Genomic DNA, 12767 nt, shown 5'->3' on the forward strand with positions numbered 1-12767 from the left:
GAGCCAGCCAGGAACCTCTCTAACCCTTTCTTTACAGGGGCAATCCCTGCCTCAAAGTGTTGATCACAAGATTTAGTAAAAATGTTGTATAAACCACTGACATCAAGTAATCAATCAATAAACATTACTTAATTTACTTATAAGGAGCTTCGTAAAGCAGAATTCCACCCTCGCATTTAACAAGATATTAGCCTTCCGCTCTGTTAAAGTTCCTTTTAAAGCCTGCTCCTCCACTGGGGTACCTGGGCTAGCCGTTGGCGTTTTCCCGCGCAGGGGGCGGGGCGGAGCGCGAGCCCGGGAACGTGGTAGTGGAACCCCCCCCCCGCCGGAACTACATCTCCCAGCAGGAACCGCGCTCAGCCACCTGGCAAGCGGAGCTCACTGGTATTAGTCTCAGAAGCCAGCGCTGGCCGTTTCCCGTTTCCACCTTCCCTTGGCATTAAGTCATAAACGCAAGGTCTATGAACTCGCTAGGGAAAGACTGCAGTAGCGGATACCTCTGCTGTGCAGCGGAATAGGAATAGTATTCTCAGGGTTTGGGAAGCTCGGCCTTCTTTGAGTGGTTGGACCACATCACGTGATGAGACGAAGGCAGCCGCAGGAGAACGACTCCTGGTACCTTGTGAGGTCATCACACCGCGACTACACGCTGCAGTTGTTGGCATCCTGGATCGTATGTTGTACTCTCCTCACAACTCCGAGTACGGTAGCTCCTGTAAAATCTTCCTTACTTGCGCTTTCACGTTCTTACTTTCGCCCCGGCGCTGTTGGCCTCTCCTACCAGCCTTGGGGAAGGCTAGGGGAAGCAACGCGCTCTGTGGGCGGGCTGAGGAGCGGCGCGCTTGCGACGCGTAGTGGCTCCTCCTTCGCCCGTGACGTGGAGGTCACGTGACGGGACGGGCCGCCTCTGCCGCCGCCGCCGCTTTGTAAGAGGCACATTGGCAGGTAACGAGCGGCGGCGGCGGCGGCAGCTGGTCGCGAGTCCAGCGAGAACAGCAGCGGTAATTGGCACCCTCTTTCTCCTTCCCTGTTCCAGAGCCCTGAGCGTGGCAGCGTGCGCTTTCTAGTCCTGGTCCTGCTCTTCTTTCTTCTAACCCTCTTCATACTGCCCCAGCGCCCACTCATGAAGACCGGGCCAAGCTTTCCTCGGCAGCTTCCTGCGTCCTCAGTATGCCCAGGCCCGGGCGTCTTCCTTCCTCTCGCCCGTGGTCGTCCTGTGCGTCTTCCTGCCTACCCCTGTCCTAGCCGGTCTGGCCCCACCCAACCCCAGGGGGCGCCTTCCCCTCCCCCCTTCGGGTTTCTGCCCTGGAGGGTGTGGTTTTTTCTCCCACCTCTTTCCCTCCCTGCCTGTCCGCTGGAGCTCCCGCTCATCCCCATCCTGACCACCGACCACCTTTCCGTTTTCACGCCTGTCGCTAGTCTTGGGACTGGACATCTTAGAGCCCAACTTCTGCGCTCTGTAGCCTTTCCGGGCGTACTCGGAGGAATAGTTAGATTCTACACCTTTTCATTTTGGAAGGTTTTGGTGTTAGACTCTGGGGACTCCGTTTTCCTCCTCAGTCTCGGTTCCTCTAGTCTGGTGTCAGAGGTTTTTTTTTTGTTTTTTTTTTTTTTTTAAATGTTTTGAGAACGCATTGTAGTACATACTCAAAATGTTATTTTTCCCTTAGTGTATTATGTCTGTCTTCTTTGCTTCTGAATCACTTTCCCACTTGGCTTTTCCACCTTTTCCCCTCGGTTTTCAATCTGATTATTTGCCCAGGCATCTTGAGTGCTATCACTCTGGTCTCCTACTCTTTTCTCTGTAGGAGTTAATCCTGTCATCGTTCCTGTTATTTTCCTGTTTGAAATAATCTTGTAGTTTACTACTTCCTCTGTTGGATATTGGTTTCTACTTCTATTTGAGGTATATGGTCGGTCAGTATTTAGGCTAATTGTCTTTCTTTAGCCCCTGTATGTCCTAACAGTTGAGAGCTTTTGAAGGTCTTTATTAGGTATCCAAACATCATCTTTTATTCGAAGGGCATATATAATTAACTTTTTGGGTGAACTCAGGCCTTTTGTATTTTCACTTCAGTTATGGTATACTTTTTAAACCAGGAGTTATGTCAGTAGGTAATGTGTTCCTCACTTTTTGTCACCAATTGTATATCCTTATTTTTAGTGTCAGTTTGTCTAATCAAAGTGGAAGGAAGCTCTCCTGTATCCTAGGGGTTAGGTGCCTCGATTGGGATGATACCTGTCTGTTTCAGGAAAGAGAATAAATTCCGCTCTCTGGAGATGATAAAGTTGTCTGGTCCACCAATATTTCTTACCTGCCTGCAGGACCCTTTGGCTCAGGCTGTCATCTTCCCATTGCTGCGAACACTTGTATTACTAGGCAGAAGTGATTAGTTTCCCACACTACTCTCTGCTTGCTTCCATCTCATTTTTGTTCTTTATGGATAGTTCACCTGTGTGATGAAATCCCCCCCACCCCCAAGCCTGCATGATTTCTCATTTGCTTCCTGGTTGCTTCTGACCCTCAGAAATTCAGAGAAGGGAGGTTTTTGTTATGATTGAAATATGGCTGGACGTGGTGGCATAGCAATGAGGCCATGGGAAAGGGTTGTGGTAATTGCCTCTCGTGCCTATTTCCTGCCTCTCTGGTTTCCTCTGGCCTCTGTCTTTAAATGTGGGCTGGAACAGCAGCAGTCACACGGAGCTGCCTTTAGAACAAGGGTAGAACAACAATAACAACTCTGCTTCCCTTTCCTGGTAACTGATGAAGCCTGTGCAGTGCTCACCAGTGGTGTCTCTTGGTATTAGCCTTAGTGACTTTTATTGTTGAGAGACAAATGGTAGGAGAACATGGAGAAGAATGGGTTAATTTCAATATGCCCTATGCATTAGTTATCGTGGGAACTGGTTGTTCTCTATTCCTTTAATCATACACTGTATGTAGAGTATAAACCAGTTCTGAAGTTTTGAACTGGTCTGAAGTGGAGCGTTTTCTTTGAAAGTATTAGTCTTGAAGTATTGATCCTCCAGTCCTTTTTAAAAATGATGATTTAAGAATTTTTGTTGTTGTTATAAGACACTTTTTTTTTTTTGGTGTAAGCCTATTATAAAGGACTGATGAATGCCTGCTCAAAAGAAGGAGTCTGCATGAATTCACAGACTGTGAACTTCCTCTGTTCTTAAATCTATCTTATTTTCTTTATTAGTCTTTACAAGGTCAGCAAATACCCATTAGCTCTTAGTTGAGTAAATGGAATGCCCTTTAAAAGCAGAGTGCATGGCACCCGTGTTGACTGGTAGGGTGGTGGATCACTGATAGGCCTTGGAAGCAGTTGTTTTCCCCCCACCCCACCCCAAAGGAGTTGGAGATGTAACTTGAAGGAAGGCAAAGAGAGGGAAGATTTATAGGGAATATCACCATTTAAGCGTCTAGTTGGTTTTGAAATAATTTTGACCCAACCGTCAGGTATTTAGGAATGAAATCTTTTTTTTCATTCTGAAGCCCAAGATTTATCAGGTTTGTTTTGACAGATAGGCATACTGCATATATTGATATTTTCTACTTTTTTTTTTGAGATTTATTTACAGAAGTCTTTCAAAGATCCTGCATGTCCTGTATTTTTTCTTATTTTATATATGTATTAAAAAAATTTTTTTTTAAGAAAATATTTTTATTTATTTCTAAGAGAGAGAGAGACAGTGTGAACAGGGGAGGGTCAGAGAGAGAGGGAGACACAGACTCTGAAATAGGCTCCAGGCTCCTAGCTGGCAGTCAGCACAGAGCCCGATGCCGGGCTCGAACCCACGAACCGCGAGATCATGACCCAAGCGAAAGTTGGACGCTTAACCGACTAAGCCACCCAGGCGCCCCTAAAAAATTTTTTTAAAGTTTCTTTTGAGAGAACTGAGAGAGGGCATGCACACAAGCAGGGGAGGGGCAGAGAAAGGAGGAGAGAGAATCCCAAGAGGGCGCTGCGCCGTCAGCACAGAACACCATGTAGGGCTTGATCTCACAAATCCTGAGATATGACCTGAACTGATAGCAAGAGTCAGAAGCTTAACCAACTGAGCCACTCAGGTGCTCCTTGTATCTGTATATTTTAATTTGAGAGAGTGGGGGAGAGGGACAGAGGGACAGATTTTTATTTATTTTGAGAGAGAACAGTGCACTCGGGCAAGAGAGCAGTGAGGCGCAGAGAGAGAGGGAGAGAGAAAATCCCAAGCAGGCTCCATTCTCTCAGCATGGAGCCCAACTCAGAGCCACCTAGGTGGCTTAGATGGTTAAGCGTCCGACTTCGGCTCAGGTCGTGGTCTCACAGTTTGTGGGCTCAGGCTCTGCATCCGGCTCTGTGCTGACAGCTCAGAGCCTGGGGCCTGCTTCGGATTCTGTGTTTCATTCTCTCTCTGCCCTTTCCCCATTGTGCTGTCTCTCAAAACAAAAACAAAAACAAACAAAAAAACCCCTGTGAAGTCATGTCCTGAGCTGAAATCAAGAGTAGGATACATGGGGTGTGTGGGTAGCTCAGTTTGTTGAGCGCCTGACTTTGGCTTAGGTTATGGTTCTTGAATTTGAGCCCTGCATCAGGCTCCCTGTTGTCAGCACAGAGCCCACTTTGGATCCTTACCCCCCTCCCCCCACTCTCTTTGCCCCTCTGCTGCTCATGCTCTCTTTCAAAACTAAACAGAAAACATAAAAAAAAAGAGAGTAGGACACTTAGTCGATTGAGTCACCCAGGCACCTGTGTCCTGTATTTTATTTTTTTTAAAAAAAGTAAATTAGGGATGCCTGGCTGGCTCACTCGGTGTAGTAGGCCACTCTTGATCTCAGGGATGTGAGTTTGAGCCCCGTGGAATTAATTTATGAAATGGGACTTGGATAAAGGAGTAGGTATTTCATTTAAGATTACACGGGGTTCTTTGAAAGGGTGTTAGGAGTGTGTAGCTTGTTTTTCTTTGGAATATTAAAAGTAATGGAACATATATCTGATTGGGTTTCAAACTTAAAAAAAATTCAGTACATGAAGATTTTCAAGGATTTAAAGAGAAGAGAATTTCATTTGGATTTAGTTCCAAGCTTACTGTTGCTGTAACCTTGTTTCTTGCTATTAGTGTAGTATTATTATTAACCTGTTTTTAAGTAAAATATCACATAGGAACGATCTCATTTAAAGTTATACTGTATGCACACAATCTAGTAATACTTACAATGTTACTGTTTACTCAAATCTTTTGACATATAGTCTTAATCTTCAGATCAGTCCTAGATACTCTGTGTGAAGACTTTTGGAAGCTCAGAGTTCCAAGGCTTCAGAGTTCATCTTGTGGATGATATCGTTCTCCCTCTGTATCTTTAATTCTCTCCACTCCCTCTCTATTTTCTTTTTCTTTTTAAAAAAATTTTTTTTTGTTTTGTTTTATTTATTTCTAGGAGAGAGAAACAGCGTAAGCAGGGGAGGGTCAGAGAGAGAGGGAGGCACAGAATCTGAAACAGGCTCCAGGCTCCGAGCTGGCAGTCAGCACAGAGCCCGATGCGGGGCTCGAACCCACGAACCGCGAGATCATGACCTAAGCAAAAGTCGGACGCTTAACCGACTAAGCCACCCAGGCGCCCCTCTATTTTATTTTTCTTGGTGTGTTTTCTCTCCGTTTTATTTTTCTGCCTCCTTGTGCCCTTTCATCCCCATACAAAAACATTCTAACACTCCGTGTCAACTGAGGAGGTTGTAGGCCTTCTAACTGACTGTACTTTCCATCATAACATGCTGCATTTTGGATAGGCAGAAGAAAACCTAAAATATCTTTGCAACGTCATGGGTTTGGGCAAGGTGCATGGTGCTTCCTGTATTGTGTGTCTGTCTGGCTGGAATGTGTGCTCTTTTAAGGGTGGGATTTTTCATTTGATAACAGTGTTTAGCATTGTCAAATCATTAAACAAGAGAGTAAGTGGGCTTAAAAAAATAAAGGTTTAGCTGAAATAGGGTTTAGGAAAAAAAGACTGTCTTTAGGATTGACTTGATAAGCCTAATATATCATAATTTTTAGACCCAAATCAGTTTTTTCTTCTTTTCTCAAATTTCCATCTTACAGAATGTTTTAGGATCAGACTGTTACTATTCTACCTAAGAAAATACATTTTAGAAAATTTGAGAAAATTAAAAGATAAAAATGATGGGACGCCTGGCTGACTCAGTTGGAAGAGCATGCAACTCTTAATCTTGGAGTTGTGAGTTTGAGCCTCACGCTGGGTGCAGAGATTACTTAAAAAAAAAAAAAAGATAAAGACTTAATATGGTTTAATGTTTCAGTGTAAATGTTTTCTTTTCTTTTCTTTCTTTTAGTTTATATTTTGAGAGAGAAAAAGAGAGAATCCCAAGCAGGCTTTACACTGTCAGAACAGAGCCCGATGTGGGATTTGAACGCAGGAACTGTGAGATCATGACCTGAGCCGAAATCAATAGTTGGATGCTTAACCAACAGAGCCACTCAGGCACCCTGATCCTTTTTTTTTTCCCTTTAAGTAAAGTATTACATACTCTGAAAAGTGGAGTAACACTTTTTAAAAAATACTTTTAATTTTTAAATGTTTATTGGGGCGCCTGGGTGGCTTAGTCGGTTAAGTGTCCGACTTTCGCTTAGGTCATGATCTCGCGGTTCGTGGGTTCGAGCCCCGCGTCGGGCTCTGTGCTGACTGCCAGCTCAGAGCCTGGAGCCTGTTTCAGAGTCTGTGACTCCCTCTCTCTCTGACCCTCTCCTGCTCACGCTGTCTCTCTCTCTCTCTCCTAGAAATAAATAAAAACATTAAAAAAATTAAAAAAAATTTTTTTAAATGTTTATTTCTGAGAAGGGAGGAGGTGCAGAGAGAGAGGGAGAGACCATGCTCTGGGCTGTCAGCACAGAGTCTGATGTGGGGATTGAACTCACAAACCATGAGATCATGACTTGAGCCAGAATTGGACATTCAACCCACTGAGCCACCTAGATGCTCCTAGAAAATATTTTTATTTATTTGAGAGAGAGAGAGAGAGAGAGAAATTGTCAGCAGGAGTGGGGCAGAGAGAAAGGGAGACAGAATCCCAAGCAGTCTCCTCACTGTCAGCACAGAGCCTGAACCATAAGTTATGACCTGAGCCTAAGTCAAGAGTTGGAAGCTTAACCGAGTGAGCCACCCAGATGCTCATGGAATAGATTTTTTTTTTTTTTTTTTAATTTATTTCTGACAGAGAGAGAGAGAGGCAGCATGAGCAGGGGAGGGTAAGAGAGAGGGAGACACAGAATTAGAAGCAGGCTCCAGGCTCTGAGCTGTCAGCACAGAGCTGTCGACACAGGCTTGAACCCACTAACCGTGAGATCATGACTTGAGCTAAGTCGGACCCTCAACCGACTGAGCCACCCAGGCGCCCCGGAATAAATATTTTTATACTTAGTGATTTCTTATTTGAGAAACAGGATACATGTTAGAAAAGGTATATGAGATATAAAAAGACATGTAGAGTTTTCTTTTTTTAAAAAATTCTTTAAATGTTATTTATTTATTTTAAATATTTTTTATTTATTTCTAGGAGAGAGAGAGAGACAGCGTGAGCAGGGGAGAGTCAGAGAGAGAGGGAGATACAGACTCTGAAATTGGCTCCAGGCTCTGAGCTGGCAGCACAGAGCCCGACGCGGGGCTTGAACCCATGAACTGCGAGATCATGACCCAAGCGAAAGTCGGACGCTTAACCGACTAAGCCACCCAGGCGCCTCAAATGTTTTTTATTTTTATTTTATTTATTTATTTTTTTAAATGTTTTATTTCTAGGAGAGAGAAAGAGAGACAGCGTGAGCAGGGGAGGGTCAGAGAGAGAGGGAGTCACAGACTCCGAAACAGGCTTCAGGCTCCGAGCTGGCAGTCAGCACAGAGCCTGACGTGGGGCTCGAAAACTATGAACCGTGAGATCATGACCCAAGCGAAAGTCGGATGCCCAACCGGCCAAGCCACCCAGGCGCCCCTGTTTATTTTTGAGAGAGACAGCGCAAGCAGTGGAGGGTCAGAGAGAGAGAGATACAGAATCTGAAGACAGGCTCCAGGCTCTAAGCTGTCAGCATAGAGCCCAACATGGGGCTTGAACCCACAAACTGAGATAACACCTGAGCCGAAGTTGGACGCTCAACCGACTGAGCCACCCACACACCCCTAGACTTTTCAGAAACGAGTAAAATGACTAGCCAAGAAGTAGAACATTACTGTTTCCTGAAAAGTCCCCTGTCATCTCCCAAGGCATTCCTTTCCCTCTTTCCCAGAGGTAACCATTATCCTACCTTTTTTTGTTGTTTTTTAGAGTAATTTATATTCTATATAATCCATAACATACATGGTTTATAGTTGCCCATTTTCTTTTCTTTTTTTTATTTCTGAGAGAGAGAGACAGACAGACAGCTTGAGCAGGGGAGGGTCAGAGAGAGAGGAGATACAGAATCTGAAACAGCCTCCAGGCTCTGAGCTAGCTGTCAGCACAGAGCCCGACTTGGGGCTCGAAGCCACCAACTGTGAGATCATGACCTGAGTCAAAGTCGGATGCTTAACTGACTGAGCCACCCAGGTGCCCCCATTGTTGCCCACTTTCAAGCTTGCTTCATTCATTCGTTCATTCATTCATCGGAAACTATACCCCCAATGTGGCGCTTGAACTCATGACCCTGAAATCAAGAGTCCCATGCTGTACTGACTGAGCCAGCCAGGTGCCCGTCAATATTGATTTAAATGGAATTATATGATTCTTCTGATACTTCTTTTTCTCTTACATGTTTTAGATTCATTCGTATTGGTTTTTATGGTCAATCATTTTCAATAGTATGGTACTCCATTGTAAAGATGTGCTACATCTGCGGCACCTGGGTGACTCCTTGAGTTAAGTGTCCAACTCTTAATTTCAGTTCAGGTCATGATATCACCTTTCCTGAGATCAAGCCTGGAGCCCCAAGCCCAGCCCCCGGAGAGATTCTCTCTTTCCCTCTCTGCCCTTCCCTTGCTGGCTCTTGTCTCTCAAAATAAATAAGCAAACATGGAAAAAAAAAAAAAAAAAGGATATGCCACATCTTACTCTATTGTGATGGATGTTTCCATTTTTTTGTGATTAGAAATTTTGTCTCTGTGAACATTTGCACCTGACCTTCCCCCTAAAACAAACTGATTTTTCAAGACTATGTAATTGGGAGTGGAGTTTTGGGTTGTGTGTGGAGTATGTGTAACTTTACTAGGTGATCTCAAACTGTGTTCTACAGTCATTTATTTCTGAGAGAGAGAGAGAGAGGGGCAGCATGGGTAGGGGAGGGTCAGAGAGAGAGGGAGACACAGAATCAGAAGCAGGCTCTAGGCTCTGAGCTAGCTGTCAGCACAGAGCTGTCGACACAGGGCTCGAACCCACGAACCGTGAGATCATGACCTGAGCGGAAGTCGGACGCTTAACCGACTAAGCCACCCAGGCGCCCCGAGGCTGAATGATTCTGAAAGTAAGGTGAGCCACCCAGGTGCCCCCGTACAGTCATTTTTGATTAGGCTCTTCATCTGAACTACAGAACACAGAAAATTATTATTTTTTCAATTATCTTGAGGATGTTAAACATCTGATACCATTCTAGACGCCTAGGGAAGATATTTAATTCATATATACAATGAATACCTTAGACATCAGAACTTAATTCCCAAGACTGAATTGATAAGTTCCACATCCTTACCTACATTTGGTATTACTTTAATTTTTAAAGGTTTTAGGCAATTCTAGTGGTATGTTTTAGATACATCTTTTTGAACATCACACAACTGGATTTTGTTTTGCTAACATATCCTGCAGATGTCTCTTAACTGGCACATGGGAACTATCAATGTTAAATATAATTAAGGATATTTTGTATATATCTCTGCCATCAAAGTCTTCTACATGCCTGGTCGTTACTGTTGTTCTGTCCTTTTTGTAGTTTTCATTCTTCTGTTTGGCTTCCTTCAGATTTTTTTTTTTTTTCTTTTTTTGAGAGAGACAGACACCATGAATGGGGGAGGGCTGAGAGAGAGAGAGGGAGATTGAGAACCCCAAGTAGGCAGAGCCCAGCATAGGACTTGAACCCACAGAACCCTGAGATTATGACTTGAGCTGAAACTAAGAATCAGACACTTAATCGACTGAGCCACCCAGGTGCCCGAGAGCATACGTATACCTTTGACTTGGAGTCAATACTTAATATTTTGCTACATTGACTTTTTTCTCTACCTGCACATCTTTTGAGGCTGAATGATTCTTTTTTTTTTTTTTTAAATATTTTATTTACTTCTAGGAGAGAGGGAGAGAGAGAGAGAGACAGCGTGAGCAGGGGAGGGTCAGAGAGAGAAGGAGTCACAGACTGAAACAGGCTCCAGGCTCTGAGCTGGCAGTCAGCACAGAGCCCGACGCGGGGCTCGAACCCACGAACCGCGAGATCATGACCTAAGCGAAAGTCGGACGCTTAACCGACTAAGCCACCCAGGCGCCCCGAGGCTGAATGATTCTGAAAGTAAGGTGAAACATCTTGACGTTTATGCCTGAGTATTTCCTAAGCAAGCATCTTTCTCTCTTTTTAAATGTTTATTTTTTTAAGTTTATTTGTTTTGAGGGGAGAGGGGGCCGAGACAAATCCCAAGCAGGTGCTGTGTTGACAGCGTGGGGAGCCTAGGATGGGGTTTGATCTCATGAACTGTGAGATCATGACCTGAGCCAAGATCAAGAATCAGACACTTAACCGACTGAGCCACCCAGGTGCCCCAAATAATTTATTTATTTTTTGAGATAGAGCATGCGTGGCTGCGTGTGAGAGTAGGATAGGGGCAGAGAGACAGGGAGATGGGACCCAAAGTGGGCTCTGCTCTGATGGTAGAAAGCCCAATGTGGGGTTCCAACTCACAAACTGAGATCATGACCAGAGAGCCTTAAGTGAGCCACCCAGGTGCCCCTCCTAAGCAAATATCTCTACAATAAAGGGCTTCTCTTACAAATAATCACAATAACATAGCCATACCTAGGAAATTAATATTTATTTAATAATATACATAAGAAGTAATAGTAATAATCTGATAAAAATTCATATTTACATTTTCCAGTTCACAAAATGTCTTTTGTAACTTGTTTTTTTGAGTTTTTGCTTTACTTTATTTATGTATTGTTATTGAAGTAGAATAATGACAATCCATTTAAGCGATTTTGTCAATTATCAGGCATAATGGCCAGTCACATCTGATAAGCAAGATTAACTACTGCTGTTACTTAGGTTAGATAATTATTTTATTTTATTTTTTTAAGGAAATGTTTATTTTTAGTGAGAGTGAGTGCAAGGGGGAGGGGGCACAGGAAGAGAATCCTTCTTATATTTGTATGAGCACGAGTGGGGGAGGGGCAGAGAGAGAAGGGGACAAAGGATTCAGAAGAGGGCTCTGCATTGACAGTGAGCCAGATGTGGGGTTGAACTCATGAACCCTGAGATTGTGACCTGAGCCGAAGTCAGATGTTCAATGAACTGAGCCACTCAGGCGCCCTTTGGGAGAGACAGAATCTTAAACAGGCTTGATGCCCGGCCCACGCCTGCCTCAGGGCTTGATACCAAGACCCAGGGATCATGACCTGAGCCATTCAATGGACTGAGCCACCCAGGCACCCCTGGTTTAGATAATTCTTGCTAGTGTTAAGTAAATTGTAATTTATTGTAGGATAAGTGTAACTTTCTTGGGCTGGTAGAAAGACTAAAATTTTCTATGTATCTTGCTAATCTATGCAGACTCCAGATTTTGAAACCCTGATGAGAAAAGTCTTTTTGATGTGTGGGAATAAGAGTAAACTCTTACAAAAATAAAAACTTTAGATAGTAAATTCTCATGGCATTTTACTTCTGTGTAAATGTGCTCAGTATGTAGGTTGACCCAGATTAGGCCTGAGTAATAGTTTTTGTTGCTGTTGTTAATGATATGTGCTGCTATACAAGTGTTCACTTAAAGATTTAATGTTGCTACTATCAGCAACTGTTAAGTGTTGGGGATACAGATGAATAATGCACAGTTCCTGTTCTCTAAGTGCTTATATTCTGATGGGAAGACCAAAGTAGACGCAGTGCAGTTAGGAGTCAGTCCTTTTGGGAGTGACAGGAAAGCATTGTCAGTTGAGTCTGGATATTGGGGAGGCTTCCTTGAACCAGTGGGAAACTGACCCTTATTTTTCCTGTATTCTTCCTATAGGATCAATGGACAAAGTCCTGAAGTTATTGTTTCTTTTGTTAAGATACTTAGAATTTTACAGGCATCTGCCTGGCTCAGTTGATGGAGCATGCAACCATGATCTCAGGGTTGTGAGTTTGAGCCTCACGTTGAGTGTAGAGATTACTTAAAAAAAAAGTTGAAATGTAAAGGAAAAAGCACTTAGAATTTCGTGTTTATGATTAAGTTTTATAATTTGCTATTTTGATTGCTGTATTATTGTATCTTTTGTTTGGCCTTGATTGGTAGTTCATTTGCAGCAGCTAGTAAAAGTTATTTTGTTTATTTGTTTATTTTATTACTTTTATTCTTAAGTACTCTCTACACCCAATATGGGGCTTGAACTCACAACCACAAGATCAAAAGTCTAATGCTCTATGGGCTTAGCTAGCCAGGTGCCCCAAGAGAAACTAAGCTTTTTTTTTTTTTTTTTTTTTTTTTTTAATGTTTTATTTATTTCTAGGAGAGAGAGAGACAGCGTGAGCAGGGGAGGGTCAGAGAGAGAGGGAGTCACAGA

General features: G+C 43.5%; 1 protein-coding gene across 6 annotated transcripts in view; it reads left to right on the forward strand.

Moving 5' to 3' along the window:
- The first annotated feature begins 944 nt into the window (after window positions 1-944).
- Window positions 945-12767, forward strand: part of UBAP2 (ubiquitin associated protein 2) — a 118845-nt gene continuing 107022 nt past the window's right edge. For all 6 annotated transcript variants that reach the window (XM_039247049.1, XM_039247051.1, XM_039247050.1 and 3 more), the window contains exon 1: window positions 945-1001. The gene's annotated coding sequence lies outside the window, so the exon portion shown is untranslated. The remainder of the gene's footprint in view (window positions 1002-12767) is intronic.

This window comes from Hyaena hyaena, unplaced genomic scaffold, assembly GCF_003009895.1.
Source record: "Hyaena hyaena isolate Hyena2069 unplaced genomic scaffold, ASM300989v1 scaffold_289, whole genome shotgun sequence".
Taxonomy (NCBI): domain Eukaryota; kingdom Metazoa; phylum Chordata; class Mammalia; order Carnivora; family Hyaenidae; genus Hyaena; species Hyaena hyaena.